We start from the raw sequence: 19,977 nt of genomic DNA on the forward strand, positions 1-19,977 counted from the left end.
ACGTTTATAAAACTGGTTAAATCACGGCTGTGACTATAACAGAACGTGTGTTTCATCGAAAAGCGCAGGAAAATCTGATCACTGAAAATGCGAAAATATATCCATGCGCCACTAGAACCCATTGTTGAATGTGAACCACATTCAATGGGGCCGAGGTTGCAATACCTACAGCTTCCACACGATGTCAACAGTCTTTCATTTGCCTACGATTTGTTTCTTGGTCAAACGGACACAAGGTAGAGATTTACCCGGACATTATTTCCAGACGTACAGCTATAGAATATACATCGCCTCGTGATCAATTTGATCGCTTATTAACGTTTACTAATACCTAAAGTTGCATTACAAAAGTATTTCAAAGTGTTTTGTGAAAGTTTATCGTCAACTTTTTTAATAAAAAAAAAATGACGTTACGTTATAAGACACTATTTTTTTTAGTTTATCACACAGTCTTCATAGTTCGATATCTTGGCTATATATGGACCGATTTAATCTAAAAAAAAGGCCCAATAGTGATTATGGGACATCTAGGAGTGCCAACAAAGAAGATAAAGGTAATGAATGTTTTATATTTTATTTGTGCGGTTTTTGTAGCAACGACTATGCTAATTATTTTGTTTACGTCCCCTGCGGGTCTTTTGGGGTGTTACATGCTATCAGATAATAGCTTCTCATGCTTTCGCCGAAAAGCATTTTAAAAATCTGACTTGTTGCCTGGATTCACAATGAGTGTAGCTTTAATTCAATACCCTGCATGTGTATTTTAGAGAACGTTTGAGTTTTAACTAGTACTATTAGCATTTAGCGTAGCGCATCTGCATTTCCAGATGTCTAGATGGGACGCCTGCGTGTCAGGTAGGAGCAAGAGGTTAAGTAATGTGAGATTTTTTTGGGACATTTTATCTGGAATGGCAAACCAGGCAATATATTTATATAACGAAATATTAAGGCATTAAACCTCTCACTCCATTATACCAAAATTAAATCTAAATCCATACTGGTTTTCCAGCTGGCAACTGAGAGGCACATCCAATGTTCAAGAGGGGGGTCTTTGCCATTATGCAGATTAAAACCAACAATTTCAGGTGGATTGACAATGGAACCCTGTTTAATAACCTTTTACTGCAGTGGGATAAATAAGGGTGTTTATTGGCAGTCTTAAACAAATCTACTTTGAAACAAAAGTATACAACTGACACATGCTTATGGACAAGGAAAGACGACTCATGTACCATGTCAGATACAGACTTGAAATGTATTCAATGTTGAGTTTGCAATCCCAATATTACACTTTATATATCACAGAAGACTGAAATATACCAAAAACCGTTTGACATACAAAGACCGGATTTTCTGCATATAAAAAAAAAAAAAGAATGTTTATCACTGAGGAAATTCTGAAACATATGAATAACATTCCACCCATGAGGCCACTAGATCATTTGACAGCAGGAAAAGGCTACAGTGTCCTACTTTCTAAATGAAGCCATACAGCTTTTCATCCTCCAGAAGCGGCTATACAAATATTACAGCAAATAATATGGCTGAACCCAATGTACTGAAAATACAACTTTCTTTGAAAAAATACACAAGGTATCATGTTTATGAATGACAGTGTAAATAAGGACGGTAAAATGTTGTCACACAAGAGATTAAAATCAAATCAAATTGTATTTGTCACATACACATGGTTAGCAGATAATGCGAGTGTAGCGAAATGCTTGTGCTTCTAGTTCCGACAATGCAGTAATAACCAACGAGTAATCTAACCTAACAATTCCAAAACTACTACCTTATACACACAAGTGTAAAGGAATAAAGAATATGTACATAAAGATATATGAATGAGTGATGGTACAGAACGGCATAGGCAAGATGCAGTAGATGGTATCGAGTACAGTATATATATATGAAATGAGTAATGTAGGGTATGTAAACATTATATTAAGTAGCATTGTTTAAAGTGGCTAGTGATATATTTTCCATCAATTTCCATCAATTCCCATTATGAAAGTGGCTGGAGTTGAGTCAGTGTGTTGGCAGAAGCCACTCAATGCTAGTGCTCAATGTTAGTGCTACTCCTGAGGTTGAAGAGGCGCTGCTGCGCCTTCTTCACAACGCTGTCTGTGTGGGTGGACCAATTCAGTTTGTCTGTGATGTGTACGCCGAGGAACTTAAAACTTACTACCCTCTCCACTACTGTCCCATTGCTGTGAATAGGGGGTTGCTCCCTCAGCTGTTTCCTGAAGTTCACAATCATCTCCTTAGTTTTGTTGAATTTGAGTGTAAGGTTATTTTCCTGACACCACACTCCGAGGGCCCTCACCTCCTCCCTGTAGGTCGTCTCGTCGTTGTTGGTAATCAAGCCTAACACTGTAGTGTCGTCTGCAAACTTGATGATTGAGTTGGAGGCGTGCATGGCCACACAATGGTGGGTGAACCGGGAGTACAGGAGAGGGCTCAGAAGGTACCCTTGTGGGGCCCCAGTGTTGAGGATCAGCGGGGTGGAGATGTTGTTACCTACCCTCACCACCTGGGGACGGCCCGTCAGGAAGTCCAGTACCCAGTTTCACATGGAGGGGTCAGGACCCAGGGTCTTGAGCTTGATGACGAGTTTGGAGGGTACTATGGTGTTAAATGCTGAGCTGTAGTCAATGAACAGCATTCTCACATATGTATTCCTCTTGTCCAGATGGGTGAGGGCAGTGTGCAGTGTGGTTGAGATTGCATCGTCTGTGGACCTATTTGGGCAGAAAGCAAATTGGAGTGGGTCTAGGGTGTCAGGTAGGGTGGAGGTGATATGGTCCTTGACTAGTCTCTCAGCGCACTTCATGATGACTGAATTGAGTGCTACGGGGAGGTAGTCGTTTAGCCTAGTTACCTTAGCTTTCTTGGGAACAGGAACAATGGTGGCCCTCTTGAAGCATGTGGGAACAGCAGACTGGCATAAGCATTGATTGAATATGTCTGTAAACACACCAGCCAGCTGGTCTGTGCATGCCCTGAGGACGTGGCTGGGGATGCCGTCTGGGCCAGCAGCCTTGCGAGGGTTAACACGTTTAAATGTTTTACTCACTTCGGCTGCAGTGAAGGAGAGTCTGCAGGTTTTGGCAGCGGACCGTGTCAGTGGCACTGTATTGTCCTCAAAGCGAGCAAAGAAGTTGTTTATTCTGTCTGGGAGCAAGACTTCCTGGTCTGTGACGGGCCTGGTTTTCTTTTTGTAATCCATGATTGACTGTAGACCCTGCCACATACCTCTTGTGTCTGAGCCGTTGAATTGCGACTCTACTTTTTCTCTATACTGACGCTTAGCTTGTTTGATTGTCTTGCGGAGGGAATAGCTACACTGTTTGTATTCGGCCATGTTTCCGGTCACCTTGCCCTGGATAAAAGCAGTGGTTCGCGCTTTCAGTTTCGTGTGAATGCTGCCATCAATCCACGGTTTCTGGTTTGGGAATGTTTTAATAGTTGCTGTGGGTACGACATCGCCGGTGCACTTGCTAATAAACTCGCTCACCGAATCAGTGTATTCATCAATGTTGTCGTTTGACTCAATGCGGAACAAATCCCAATCCAATTAACAAAGAAGTATTGAGATGTATGCTCAATTGTAACAGCTTTCTTCCGTCGAAGGAGAGTCGGACCAAAATGCAGCGTGGTTAGTTCGATACATCTTTAATAATGAAAACACGAACAAACAAAAACAACAATCGGAACGTGAAAACCTATACAGCCTATCTGGTGAACACTAACACAGAGACAGGAACAATCACCCACGACATACTCAAAGAATATGGCTGCATAAATATGGTTCCCAATCAGAGACAACGATAATCACCTGACTCTGATTGAGAACCGCCTCAGGCAGCCATAGACTATGCTAGACACCCCACAAAAACCCCATGACAAAAACGCACCACAATAACCCATGTCACACCCTGGCCTGACCAAATAAATGAAGACAAACATACATTACTTTGTCCAGGGCGTGACAGAACCCCCCCCCCTAAGGTGCGGACTCCCGGACGCACATCCAAAACAATAGGGAGGGTCCGGGTGGGCGTCTGATCGTGGTGGCGGCTCCGGCTCGGGACGTGGACCCCACTCCATCAATGTCTTAGTTCCTCCCCCTCGCCGCCGACCATGGCCTAGTAGTCCTCACCCAGAACCCCACTGGACTGATGGGCAGCTCGGGACTGAGGGGCAGCTTGGGACTGAGGGGCAGCTCGGGACTGAGGGGTAGTTCGGGACTGAGGGGAAGCTCGGGACTGAGGGGAAGCTCGGCACTGAGGGGAAGCTCAGCATTGAAAGGAAGCTCAGCACTGAGAGGAAGCTCAGCACTGAGAGGAAGCTCAGCACTGAGAGGAAGCTCAGCACTGAGAGGAAGCTCAGCACTGAGAGGAAGCTCAGGCATGTAGTTGGCTCCGGCAGATCCTGGCTGGCTGGCGGATCTGGAAGAGGCTGGTTGATTGGCGGATCTGGAAGAGTCGGGTTGACTGGCAGATCTGGAAGAGTCTGGTTGACTGGCAGATCTGGAAGAGTCTGGTTGACTGGCAGATCTGGAAGGGTCTAGGTGACTGGCAGATCCTGGCTGACTGGCAGATCTAGCTGCTCTGGCTGCTCCATGCAGACTGGCAGCTCTGGCTGCTCCATGCAGACTGGCAGCTCCATGCAGACTGGCAGCTCTGGCTGCTCCATGCAGACTGGCAGCTCCATGCAGACTGGCAGCTCTGGCTGCTCCATGCAAACTGGCAGCTCTGGCTGCTCCATGCAGACTGACAGCTCAGGCTGCTCCATGCAGACGAGCAGCTCTAGCTGCTCCATGCAGACTGGCAGCTCCATGCAGACTGTCAGCTCTGGCTACTCTATGCAGACTGGCAGCTCCATGCAGACTGGCACCTCTGGCTGCTCCATGCAAACTGGCAGCTCTGGCTGCTCCATGCAGACTGACAGCTCAGGCTGCTCCATGCAGACGAGCAGCTCTGGCTGCTCCATGCAGACTGGCAGCTCTATGCAGACTGGCAGCTCTGGCTGCTCCATGCAAACTGGCAGCTCTGGCTGCTCCATGCAGACTGACAGCTCTGGCTGCTCCATGCAGACTGACATCTCTGGCTGCTCCATGCAGACTGACAGCTCTGGCAGCTCCATGCAGACTGACAGCTCAGGCTGCTCCATGCAGACTGACAGCTCAGGCTGCTCCATGCAAACTGGCAGCTCTGGCTGCTCCATGCAGACTGACAGCTCAGGCTGCTCCATGCAGACGAGCAGCTCTAGCTGCTCCATGCAGACTGGCAGCTCCATGCAGACTGTCAGCTCTGGCTGCTCTATGCAGACTGGCAGCTCCATGCAGACTGGCAACTCTGGCTGCTCCATGCAAACTGGCAGCTCTGGCTGCTCCATGCAGACTGACAGCTCAGGCTGCTCCATGCAGACGAGCAGCTCTGGCTGCTCCATGCAGACTGGCAGCTCTATGCAGACTGGCAGCTCTGGCTGCTCCATGCAAACTGGCAGCTCTGGCTGCTCCATGCAGACTGACAGCTCTGGCTGCTCCATGCAGACTGACAGCTCTGGCTGCTCCATGCAGACTGACAGCTCTGGCAGCTCCATGCAGACTGACAGCTCAGGCTGCTCCATGCAGACTGACAGCTCAGGCTGCTTCATGCAGGCTGGCAGCTCTGGCTGCGCTGAACAGGCGGGAGACTCCGGCAGCGCAGGAGAGGAGAAAGGCTCTGGCAGTGCTAAACAGGCAGGATGCACTGAAGGCCTGGTTCGTGGTGCTGGTACTGGTGGTACTGGACCGAGGACACGCACAGGAGCTCTTGAGCACCGAGCCTGTCCAACCTTACCTGGCTCGATGCCCACTCTAGCCCGGCCAATACGAAGAGCTGGTATGTACCACACCGGGCTATGCACCCGCACTGGAGACACCATTTGATCCATAGCATAACACGGGTGCCTGCCCGGTCTCTTTCGCCCCCCGGTAAGCACAGGAAGTTTGCGCAGGTCTCCTACCTGGCGTAGCCATACTCCCTGTGAGCCCCCCCCAAGCCGTGCTGCCTCTTCATACCAGCACCTCTCCGCTTTCATCGCCTCCAGTTCTTCTTTGGGGCGTCGATATTCACCAGGCAAAAGAGGCAATTACTCAAAAGAGAAAGGAATTCATTTGTTTTTCTACCGCCAATCAAAAACCACACATGGCTAAAAATTACTAGTATAAATCATGAAATGTATCTATTTCACTTAAGGTCTAGAGGTCTAGAGGTTTGAGAACTATACCGTATACAACTCAAAATAGTTGTGAACAGATTTGTGATGTCCCAATACCATGGCATCAGGTTTATGTACTGATATACAAAACAATATTTTACGCATCAATCCATTCTTTTCAATTTAAGCTAAAATATAAAATTATTGCCACAAAAACAATACTCAATATATGGGACATTGAGCAGTCAGCTCTGTGCAGACTCTGCAATGAAGAAACAGAATCAATAGATCTCTTTTGGTACTGTCCTACGGTAGCTAGCTTTTGGTGTCAGGTCCAGGAGTAGTTGCTGAGTCAATCTGTTTTCAGATGGACCTACAAACAGTACTGTTAGAGGATCTGAAAAACCAAAATCAATCAATGGGAAAAATGATTATACCCTTAGGATGTATTGCAAAAGGAAAGAGTAAAATGGTAGTGTACTGGGAAAGATGAGTTACTGAGGGGTGGCATTTGATTAGAGGGACTGGTTGATTTGATGGAGTACTGTTCACATAGGAGGAGGCTAAATGCACTCCATATACAGTAAGTGAATTGTAATGTTTTCCAACAAGTCCTCCAACCAGAGGGTGGTAGGGGCAAACCATAATAATAATCATATAAATTATAAAAAGGGATCAGAAATGATGCAACTAATGTTATTTGATAGATAATAATAATAATATAATATATGCCATTTAGCAGACGCTTTTATCCAAAGCGACTTACAGTCATGTGTGCATACATCCACTAATCTGTCTGCTAGTTTCAAGTCTTCCAAGCAGAGGAGGGTGTGTTAATGGCAAACAATAACATTAAAAGGAGATCTGAAATGATGCAAGTATTGTTATTTGATAGACTAATCTGTCTGCTAGTTTCATATCTGATATATCCCTCCCCTCCCACCTCAGAATGTTTCTAGCTGACAGGACTATAGAGATGTGTCCCAGTGTGTACATCATCACCAAAGCTGCTCTTCAGATATGGATAGTGATGTTTGTGGGCAACAAAGTTGAACTGACAGCATTTTAGCAATATGAAATCTTATTCAAATCTGTTCATATACACACCCAGGAAGAATATGACACTTAAAAAATAATCTGACAAGAGAGCACTTAGATTCATGTAGAGTCATTTTCACGTTTTCATAAATTCTTAAAATGTTTGGGAATTGCGTGTACTAAGGCATGTGGAAATTCTATAGCAATATAGAGCTGGAAAGCGGTCGTGCATATGGACAATTAACACAATACAGTAAGTAAAATCAAATAAATTGGTGTCTACTCAGAACGGTTCACAATATCCAATCAGAGCTACAGTAGGTCTTTATGCAAACAAGCCATACACTTGGAACTGGACTGTGTGTTTACGGGCAGTTGCAACAGATTGACTTTACATCATTACAACGCATTTGCCAAAAGCCACAAAATACACCTGAATGGATTTCTGCTAATATGTAAATACCACTGGAGTCGTCTTACATTTGGTAACTTTACAGTCCTTTTGATCAAACAACCATAAAATGGTAGGCTCTCTCTCCCTCCGTTATGCACATCAACAACAAGATCAACAACTAATGCTAGCCTGAGCAAGTTGATCTAAAATCTATCGAAGGAAAATTAGATTAAACCTAGATTAAACTTTTTCAGCTGGTTGGCCGTCAAAATTGCACCTGTAAACAATGAGGAATTGTCGCCTACTCGTCTTTCTGCAGCTTGCCTGCCAATGCATGCTTGTCCCAACCAAGCACCCAAGATAACTGGCTAAAGTTGGTTAGCTTGCTAACTAGCTATTTTCAGACAAAAATGAACACTTTGCTCTAACTATTTTAATCGATCGTTTACATATTATCTAGAGCGTTCTTGACTAACTATTACTTTTTTTGCCTATGTTTACTGACACCAGTCATATTCAGCGGGTGTTGTGCTTTTGTAAACAAATCAGTTATTCTGTGCACTGGCACATTCAGACGAGAATGCTCTGAAATTAAAGTAGATAGCCAGAGTGAATTTATGAACACTAGAGCTAGGCTAACTGGATAATAGTTCAAGTTCTTACTAGCTAACCAAATGACACCTGCATCTCTAGCTGTGTATAGCAACCAAAAAACGATATGAGGGGAAAAGTAATTCACTTACCCACTCCTCCAAAGACATGACATGCCATCCTCCTAGCAGCTAGCTAACATTAAACTTTGTGTTTTTAGCTTGCTACATAAATACATACACTAGTCTATTAGCCACGTTGTGACTGACTTGTGATCATTGACTTTGCTAGTTCGATTATATTGACATTCACAGGCTTAGTTACATTTGGCCAGTTTTGTCCAAAATATTGAGTCATTGAAACTGAAACAGTGCATCCTTAATGGAGGCAGCAAACAATGTAACAGGCCAGCTGTGATTTACACCCTGATAGCAATGTTTTTTGGACTACCAAGAAATGTATTGGTAAATTATATTAATCATGCATTGAACTGCATCCATCTTTTCTGCCAACAATGCCTTAGTGTATGTCATGGTATGTTGAGGAACCTATTTTTAAACCTCTTATGTTGGTTTCGTGGCATAAACTAGGAATCTTATATGGTTTACTTATATTATGAATATTTGTTTGTTTCTTATCTGCAAAGTAATTCAAATGCTGTCAGTTCTACTTTAAGCATGTTTATGACAAGGATCATGACGGATTATATGGTTTACTTCTCTTTGAAGATAGTAATATATTACTGTCTTTACAACAGAGAAACAAAATCATCAATAATGTTATGAGTATAGTGAAGGGCATAGAGAACTGGAACAGGAGGAATCTACTGTATATTGTGTATATTGATTTGGTGTGTCCACTTGATTTGATACCGAAATCAGTATGTCCTGACCTGCCGCCTACTGTTTACAAATGGTTACTCCTGCTTTGGTGTCTGAAAATCTGACTCGATTGCTCTTTTTAATCTTAATGCATTTAGTATTGAGTTTGTGTACTCGGGTTGAAAATACACCAACACACATATGGGGGGGTGTTTATATTTGTCCTATTTCACTGCATGTACAAGTTGGTAACATGTGTACATGTGCAAGGTGTGAAATGGAAATGTGTTTTTTGCATATCCCAACTCCTTCTTTCACAGCCAGGGATCATGAGTTGAATCATTATTGGATTTAGCCCGTCAACGTCATAAATGTACAACATCTTCGTTCAGTTAAACCATCATGTGTCATAATGTTACATCCCAGATTAAATAGTAGTAATATATCATCCTACGTTAGCCATATAGAATAAAACAAGCACAAAGTCACACTGTGGCATCAGAGTTAAGATATCGTCACACAGCTTAAGCCATGTTCTGAATATGAAGACTTAGCTAAATCTCTCAGCTTTACCTTATCTCATATCAGACACTTCAGGGAAAGTGCTGTGGATTGGAGTTTTCATCCCCACTGTCTGATTCGTTAGGGGCCACCTTCACTGCAGCCACTATCTGTGTCTCTCCTCCTCTCTTCTTTTACCCCCACACCTGTCATCTCCTCTCTGTCCATCCTCTCCTCTCCTCTCCTTTCCTTCATCCAGTCTAAATTACCATGGTCGGCTGCTCCCCATCTCCTCCAGGGATTAGTAGAGCTAAACGCAGAGAGAGGCTCAGTAGCATATGTGCGACAGCTCCTTCTCGGATTCGCAAATTCAAGCAGTGATTCAGGGGAGCAGGGAGTTTCATGTGGGCCCCACTCAGCTCACCAAGCTGTGAGGTGCCACGTTGCCAAAATGACCTCAAACCAACATTAAAGCGACCTTCAGCGGGATTTAGGGGGCCGGCGCTCTCGCTGGAACGCAATGATAAGGCTGCAGATTAACTGATGAGACTGGAGGGGATGAGACCGACCCCTGCGATGCAGGAGATTAAGAAAGCTCACACATGCACACCTCTACACACATACACAGAGAGACACACTCACACACCGAAATCTGAAATCTATTTTATTGTGATTTGTTAAGTACTGCATTCTGCTGTGTCTTCACAGGTGGCTGCAGAATTAGAGTAAAATGTAATAGGTTATTTAAATATACACACACTGAAGTTATTTGGTTAGCAGAAACATCCCTTCTATTTGATTTGATATCCCCGGCCCTCTACAGTATGTATTGTATCGTCATAGGTTTTCAGTGGCTTCAGAACTACCTGAAGAACTAAAGCATTTGATAGATGATTAATCTTCTAAATGCAAAGACATCTACATAGAATTAGGAATACAAATATTAGAATTGTCATGAACCTTCTTATGATGGTCCAAAGGTCAGCCATGTTGGTCAGGGAGTTTGTCAACTGTGGTATGCCAGTGCTGTGATACAATATTGTGCCAAATATTGAATTTGAAGAATTTATCTGCATTAAATGTTTGTTTGCTAGCTAGCGATCTAGTTTCAACGTCTTCAGGCTAGAGTCTACTTTTCTTCACTTCCTGTTTGACTGACGTGCCCAAAGTAAATGGCCTGTTACTCCGGCCCAGAAGCCAGGATATGCATAGAATTGGTACAATTGCATAGAAAACACTTTGAAGTTTGTATAAATGTTAAAATAATGTATGAGACTATAACACAATTGATTTTGTAGGAGAAAATCCAAAGAAAAACCAACCTGCAATTCTTTTTGTTTTGAGAGCCCATGCTCTTTCAATGAAAAGGTATGGGTCCTATGCAATTCCAGCTCCCAGATTGCAATTCCTATGGCTTCCACTAGATGTTTTGTTCTAGGTTTCAGGCTTGTGTCTTCCCAAACGAGGAAGAATTTTGAGTTTTGGTACAGGGACTCAGAGTTGGAAATCAGTTTGTACGTGCGCGACAAAGAGGACGCACACTTGCTAATTTAGCTTTTCTATTAAACATACTTCTTTCCGTATGAAATATTATAGGTAAATTACGTTTTAGGGTACCTGAGGATAAAATAAAAATGTAGTTTGACTGTTTTAACAAAGCATAGTATAGCTTTTTGGATTCCTTTCTCTGCATGTTGAACGAGTGGATTACTCAAATCGATGGCGCCAACTAAACAGACTTTTTGGGATATAAAGAAGGATTTTATCTAACAAAATGACCATGCATGTTGTAGCTGGGACCCTTGGGATTGCAAATCTGAGGAAGATTTTCAAAAAGTAAGTGAATATTTAATCGCTATTTGTAATTTTACGAAGCCTGTGCTGGTTGAAAAATATTTTGTTGTGTGCCGTCCTCAAACAATCGCATGGCATACTTTCGTTGTAAAGCCTATTGTACATCAAACAATGCAGTTAGATTAACAAGAACTGATATAAGGCACTTGTATGAATTTAATATCCATAATTTTTACGATTATTTATTTGAATTGCGCGCCCTACAATTTCACCGGAAGATGTCGACAGATGTCTCGCTGGCGGGGTGACTAGCCTTAATCAACTGCCAATATGCCAACAATCCATTGAATCAATGCAGTCAATCCACAGCCATACACTGGCTGAAATCAGTTTATGATAGGATTTATGTAGATAAGTTTTGAAGTAAAGTATTGATATTGTATTATATAATAGCACTCACAGCTTTCCAAGAAAACAAAGGTGTTTACATGTTTTGTCCGCTTACATATATTTTAGAGGTTATTTATATAGAATATGTGTATACAATCCATATAAAATGTATTTATAATGATATATTTTAATTTGACAATAATTCTGTTACACAATTTCAGATATATCACGTGCATGACTTTTATTGTTCTGCATAACTAAAATCAGGATTATGCAATTAATTCCAATTAGACTGGTATTGATTTCTCCCTAACCAATATGGCTGCCATTTTGAGCTCATTCTGGAAATGTGAGGGTTCATGACATAGTCCCTCTACTAATTTAAATGACATATTGCAGGTTAAATTTTACAATATAAATAGAATATACTGTCGTGGCCAAAAGTTTTGAGAATGACACAAATATAAATTTTCACAAAGTCTACTGCCTCGGTGTCTTTAGATATTTTTGTCAAATGACACTATGGAATACTGAAGTATAATTACAAGGCTTTGTTCGTCACCAAACTGTTCCTGGATGGTTAGGAGAAGTTGCTCTCGGAGGATGTGTTGGTACCATTCTTTATTTATGGCTGTGTTCTTGAGTAAAATTGTGTGAGCCCACTCCCTTGGCTGAGAAGCAACCACACACATTAATTGTTGCAGAGTGCTTTACTGTTGGCATGACACATGACTGATGGTAACGCTCACCTTGTCTTCTCCGGACAAGCTTTTTTTCCAGATGACCCAAAAAATCAGAAAGGTGATTCATCAGAGAAAATGACTTTACCCCAGTCCTCAGCAGTTTAATCTCTGTACCTTTTGCAGAATATCAGTCTGTCCCTGATGTTTTTCCTGGAGAGAAGTGGCTTCTTTGCTGCCCTTCTTGACACCAGGCCATCCTCCAAAAGTCTTTGCCTCACTGTGCGTGCAGATGCACTCACACCTGCCTGCTGCCATTCCTAAGCAAGCTCTGTACTAGTGGTGCCACAATCCCGCAGCTGAATTAACATTAGGAGACAGTCCTGGCACTTGCTGGACTTTCTTGGGTGCCCTGAAGCCTTCTTCACAACAATTGAACCGCTCTCCTTGAAGTTCTTGATGATCCGATGAATGGTTGATTTAGGTGCAATCTCACTGGCAGCAATATCCTTGCTTGTGAAAACCTTTTTGTGCAAACCAATGATGACGGCACGTGTTTCCTTGCAGGTAACCATGGTTGACAGAGGAAGAACAATGATTCCAAGCACCACCCTCCGTTTGAAGCTTCCAGTCTGTTATTCAAATTCAATCAGCATGACAGAGTGATCTCCAGTCCTCGTCAACACTCACTCCTGTGTTAACGAGAGAATCACTAACACAGTGTCAGCTGATCCTTTTGTGTCAGGGCTGAAATGCAGTGGACATGTTTTTTGGGGATTCAGTTAATTTGCAAGGCAAAGAGGGACTTTGCAATTAATTGCAATTCATCTGATCACTCTTCATAACATTCTGGAGTATATGCAAATTGCCATCATACAAACTGAGGCAGCAGACTTTGTGAAAATTAATATTTGTGTCATTCTCAAAACATTTGGCCATTACTGTACACCCCTTGTAGATAAAATAAAATAATAAACATGTACATTGTTTTTCCTGGGTCTGCTAACGAAAAAAAAAATGTGTGAAGCATGTGCGTTAGTGTGTCAGTGAACTGGCAGTGTGGTGCCAGGACATCAGCTCGGTATCTGACCTTAAGGTGCTACAGAGGGTAGTGCGAGCGGCTCAGCATATCATTGGGGCAGAGCTTCCTGCCATCCAGGACCTACATAATAGGCGGTGTCAGAGGAAAGTCCATAAAAGTGTGAGAGACTCCAGTCACCCAAGTTATAGACTGTTTTCTTTGCTACTGCATGGCAAGCCGTGCCGGAGCGCCAATTCTTGGACCAAAAGACTCCTCAACAGCTTCTACCCCCAAGTCATTAGACTGCTGAACAATTCATAAAAATTGCCACTGGACAATTTACATAGACACCCCCATGTGCTCTGTAGGTACTTGGACCAGTCTGTCTCTATAACATGTGGAGAGAGACAGATAGACGTGGTGAGTGTGCTTGAAAGAGAGAACCCTCTCCTCTGACCTACCACTGGCCCAGGGCCTCTTGCCTAACCTTCTAATTGTAGTCTCCCTGACAGGGAGTTACTCCAGGAGTAAACCATTGTAAGCTGCATAGTAATGATAGGGAAACAAGCTTCCTGAAGCGTTGAGAATTTACAGCCAATTCTGTCAAAAATAGGTTAATTAAGCAAGGCTTTGATTAACACGTTTTACGAGTTGGCTAATTAAAAATTTGTGGCTGTGGTAAATAGTGGAGACCCAAAATGCATGCCATTTTGTGATAATGATTTAGACAAAGGACATGGCATCCATGTGAATTTATAGCTAAGTTATTATTCTTATTAATGCACCGCATATTATTACACTTACATTTGCTACCTAATTTTGCTGCCAATCTGCTTAAAATAGGGTGATTAGCCTAGGTAGATGGCTAGCTAAATTATAACCCTATTCATTCTACTAAACTATATGGCATTGTTTTAAGAAGGTCATACCCTGGATAATTTAGCTATTTTATTTTATTACCCATTGAAGTGTCAAAAAAAAATATATATATATATATATATATATATATATATATATTTGATGAACAATTTAATTTGGCCGTACTGCTATTATCCCATATAAACACATTGAATAACAGATTCACTACATGGAATAACAGATGGTCCCGCAAAAAATCTAAAGGATGTTTGTTCTTAGGTGTCTGTGCTATGTGTTTTTACCTCTTATTTTTTGGCCCTAAAAGGTCTATATATACACAGTTGAAGTTGGAAGTTTACATACACTTAGGTTGGTTTACATACACTTTGGTCAATAAAACTCATTTTTCAACCACTACACAAATGTCTTTTAACAAACTATTGTTTTGGCAAGTCGTGGTGAAACATATAAAGGTTGAAATAAATCATTCTCTCTGACATTTCACATTCTTAAAATGAAGTGGTGATCCTAACTGACCTAAGACAGGGAATTTTTACAAGGATTAAATGTCAGAAATTGTGAAAAACTGAGTTTAAATGTATTTGGCTAAGGTGTATGTAAACTTCCGACTTCAACTGTACGTATACCTCCATAATGCTTTTCAAAAGGTCTGTGGGCATTCAAGAGGAAAACAACTGACAAGTATGTTTTTGTGAGAGTTTCACCTTTCCACAGAGGGGCTAGTGTGTAGCCCAAACTGTTCGGACGCTAGACAGAATTTAGCATATCATCTATACCGACTTCAAGTACCAAGACGCGTTGGTTATAGGGCAAAACAGAGAACACCGTGGTGTTCGGGAAAGACATCTTTCCAAAGATGGGCCATAATAGTTCAGACACTACAGACAATTTTGGGAGAAGACTGATTTTCGGGATGTCTCAGGGTCTGACAAACACTGCTCTAACTCTGTCACCTTTCACTGCAGATGAGGATGCGGCGGATTGAAACACTTGCAATTAAAAAAATCTCTAGTTTATGGTGGCAGATTTTTATAGGGATTTCTTTATTATGCTATTTAGATTTCCGCAGCTCTAGAGGTTTTTAATAAGATCTCTATGGTACCTCTAGATCACAGAAGATATCCCTAGTCTTTAACAAGAGTTACGTTTTTGAGATTTGAGACATATCTGTCACGTTCTGACCTTAGTTCCTTTGTTATGTCTTTATTTTAGTATGGTTGGGGTGGGTTGGGGTGGGCAGTCTGTTTGTTTTTCTATGTTGGTTTCTGTGTTCGGCCTAGTATGATTCTCAATCAGGGGCAGGTGTCGTTAGTTGTCTCTGATTGAGAATCATACTTGGGTAGCCTTTTTCCACCTTTGTTTCGTGGGTGTTTATTTTCTGTCTTTGTGTATGTCGCCAGACAGGACTGTTTCGGTTTTCGTTTGTTCACTTTATTGTTTTTTTATATTTCAGTGTTCAGTTTTGATTCATTAAATATTACATCATGAACACTTACCACGCTGCAAATTGGTCCTCCGATCCTTCTCGCTACTCCTCCTCAGAAGAGGAGGACGAGATCCGTTACAATATCGTTGCCTACTGGGGATGTTTGGCATTCGCCGATGCTCGTTTAATATGAGCAGGTCAGATACACAATCTGAGGGCTAGTCTTTGAGCAGTCCCAGACAGAATATGTGAGTGGAGCGGAGCTGGGGCAGAGCGTGCCCAATTTGACTGGAGCGTGGAGCGAGATTCCCAAAGTCTGGAGTGTGTGTTATTCAATTCAAAATGTTAGCTAGATATTTAAACTCTATATGGTAGGTTTGAATGTCTGACTGAACACGTTTGAGGCTGCTTTTCTCTAGGTACGTTAACAATCTAATCACATCATTGTTTTTTTGCGAGACAGCGTGGTGGTACAAAGAATACTCATGACCAAGTGAAGAATCTTGTAGTGTGTGACACCCCGTCTGTGCCACTACGTTGGTAAGACAAAACACTATAGGAAAGATTGTCGTTTAAAGTGACAGGCTCAGTGATAGGATTAGGATTTTGAAAGTCGTGTAGTGTACACCCAGGGCACAGAGAAATAGGTGAAAAGTCTCCAAAAGATGATTACCTATATATAATATAATAATATATGCCATTTAGCAGACGCTTTTATCCAAAGCGACTTACAGTCATGTGTGCATACATTCTACGTATGGGTGGTCCCGGGGATCGAACCCACTACCCTGGCGTTACAAGCGCCATGCTCTACCAACTGAGCTACAGAAGGACCTGAACAAAACAATCCCTGAGTGCAGAAAGAATGTAACAGCAAGAAGATAAGAACATAAAAGCAAAAAGATAAGAAGATAACAGCAAGAAGATAAGAACATAACAGCAAGAAGATAAGAACATAACAGCAATAAGATCTTTGTGGGCTATACTCAGCCTTGTCTCAGGATGGTAAGTTGGTGGTTGAAGATTTCCCTCTAGTGGTGTGGGGGCTGTGCTTTGGCAAAGTGGGTGGGGTTATATCCTTCCTGTTTTGCCCTGTCCGGGGGTGTCCTCGGATGGGGCCACAGTGTTTCCTGACCCCTCCTGTCTCAGCCTCCAGTATTTATGCTGCAGTAGTTTATGTGTCGGGGGGCTAGGGTCAGTTTGTTTATCTGGAGTACTTCTCCTGTCCTATTCGATGTCCTGTGTGAATCTAAGTGTGCGTTCTCTAATTCTCTCCTTCTCTCTTTCTTTCTCTCTCTCGGAGGACCTGAGCCCTAGGACCATGCCCCAGGACTACCTGACATGATGACTCCTTGCTGTCCCCAGTCCACCTGGCCATGCTGCTGCTCCAGTTTCAACTGGCCTGGGCCCTAGGACCATGTCCCAGGACTACCTGACATGAGGACTCCTTGCTGTCCCCAGTCCACCTGGCCATGCTCCTGCTCCAGTTTCAACTGTTCTGCCTTACTATTATTCAACCATGCTGGTCATTTATGAACATTTGAACATCTTGGCCACGTTCTGTTATAATCTCCACCCGGCACAGCCAGAAGAGGACTGGCCACCCCACATATGCTCTCTCTAATTCTCTCTTTCTTTCTCTCTCTCGGAGGACCTGAGCCCTAGGACCGTGCCCCAGGACTACCTGACATGATGGCTCCTTGCTGTCCCCAGTCCACCTGACTGTGCTGCTGCTCCAGTTTCAACTGTTCTGCCTTATTATTATTTGACCATGCTGGTCATTTATGAACATTTGAACATCTTGGTCATGTTCTGTTATAATCTCTACCCGGCACAGCCAGAAGAGGACTGGCCACCCCACATAGCCCGGTTCCTCTCTAGGTTTCTTCCTAGGTTTTGGCCTTTCTAGGGAGTTTTTCCTAGCCACCGTGCTTTTACACCTGCATTGTTTGCTGTTTGGGGTTTTAGGCTGGGTTTCTGTACAGCACTTTGAGATATCAGCTGATGTACGAAGGGCTATATAAATAAATTTGATTTGATTTGATTTGATTTGAAGATAAGAACATAACAGCAAGAAGATAAGAACATAACAGTAAGAATATAACATTTCGGCAAGCATTGATGGTATATAATCCTTCAGGACCAACACTGTGTTGCGTTATCGGTCAAAATATTATCCCTCTCATAACAAATACACATGTAACAGTGTGTGTTTTTTTTGGTTGCTTCACCCCTGTTGCAAGGTCAATGCTGCTGCTCTGATTGTGATGCATGGAGACTTACATGCATAATAACAGGGTCGTGCTATGTCCTGCATGATAATAATATCAGTGGGCTGTAAAATGTAGCCTGTAGGCTTAATCAATAGCCTATTTACAACCAGACAAAATATTATGTCATGCCTGCTCTCCAGAGGGCCTGAATGGACTCTGGTGTATTATAATCAGTGGAAGATACATTAACAGGCCTGATGAATCCTTTCTCTCAGGCTCCAAGTTGGCCCGGGGAGAATATGAACATAATCTTTGTCCCATTCCAACCTAGTTATGTCTTAGAGGATAAACAGAAGAATACATGTGTAGGGGTTGCAAATGTCCATTTGGAGGTTTATTCCGTTCCAGGCGATGATGCCGGGGTTCGCGGCCACAAAGAAAGCTCAAAAAACATCCCAAAAATATTTTATGGGGTGGGCACAAGGGGTGGTCGGCGGAGCCGTGGAGTGAACCAGAGCCAGTCTTGGAGAAGAGGGAGAAACCGGAGGAGAGTGAACAGAGATAATCAGAGACCATCAGTGAGTTGAGGGAGAATTTGGAGGAGAGAGAAATGAGAGTTGAGTTGGTGGAGGATGCACGACATTTGCCCTAAGGAGCGTTTTATCAGTTTAATGCCACCTGAGTCAGCTCTCCAAACTGGTCCTGAGGAGCGTGGTATCAGTCTGGTTAAATCTGTGCCAGCTCCACACACCAGGTCTCCAGTACACCTGCCAGCCCTGTACGTCCTGTGCCAGCTCTCCAAACTCACCTTGAGGAGCGTGTCATTTGTCCGGTACCATTTGTGCCGGCTCTATGCACCGGGTCTCCAGTGCGCCTCCACAGCTCCTCGCACTCACCATGCGAAGTTTGTCATCGTTCCTGTACAATTTATGCACGTCTTGTGCCTGCTCCACGCACTCACCCTGAAGAGCGTGTCACCAGTCCAGTGCAACCTGTACCTGCTCCACGAATCAGGCCTCCAGTGCGCCTCTCCAGTCCGACATGTCTTGTGCCTGCTCCCCGCACTAGTGCTGAAGTTGGTGTCACAAGTCCGGTACCACCTGTGCCGGCTACACGCATCAGGCCTCCAGTGCGCCTCTCCAATCCAGTACGTCCTGTGCCAGTTCCACGCACTCGCCCTGAAGTGAGTGTCACCAGAGAGCCTTTGTTTCTCTATGGTGTATTAGGTCAGGAGGTGACTGGGGGGTATTCTATTTTAGTTTATTTCTATGTGGGGTTCTAGTTTATTATTTCTATGTTGGTGATTTGTATGATTCCCAATTAGAGGCAGCTGGTAATCGTTGTCTCTAATTGGGGATCATATTTAAGTAGTTATTGTTCCCACCTGTGTGTGTTTTTTTGTGTTGTTGTTTATTGATTTATTGTTTTGTTTTTGCTAAGTTTCACTTTATAATAAATATGTGGAACTCAACATCCGCTGCGCCTTGGTCCGTCTCTCCACACGAACGTGACAGCTGTATGGAATTAGTTGGCATCTTGTCATTGTTGACACGCCTTTGGAGAGACTTCTTGTGTTTGCCATTCTGAGAGACATTCTACAAAATGACACTTGTTGGAGGGGAATCGTGAAATGAAAAATTGTTTCCCCATCCTTCTTTATCTCATTATAGACTCTTAAGAACCACTCACTATTGGTCTGTAATACTTCCTGATGTCAGATCATGGCCTGCCTACCAGTCATTTTACCTTTCCATTTATCAGTGTAAAACTGCCTTAACAGACAAGGCCATCTCTCACTCTATATACACCGAGTGTACAAAACATCAAGAACACTTTCCTAATATTGAGTTGCACCCCGCCTCCACCCACCGAATGGAACAAATAGACAATCCATGTCTCAATTGTCTCAAGGCTTAAAAAACCTTCTTTAACGTGTCTACTACCCTTCAACTACACTTATTGAAAAGGATTAAACAAGTGACATCAATAAGGGATCATAGCTTTCACTTGGTCGGTCTATGT

Source organism: Oncorhynchus gorbuscha, linkage group LG05 (assembly GCF_021184085.1).
Source record: "Oncorhynchus gorbuscha isolate QuinsamMale2020 ecotype Even-year linkage group LG05, OgorEven_v1.0, whole genome shotgun sequence".
NCBI classification, from domain to species: Eukaryota; Metazoa; Chordata; class Actinopteri; order Salmoniformes; family Salmonidae; genus Oncorhynchus; species Oncorhynchus gorbuscha.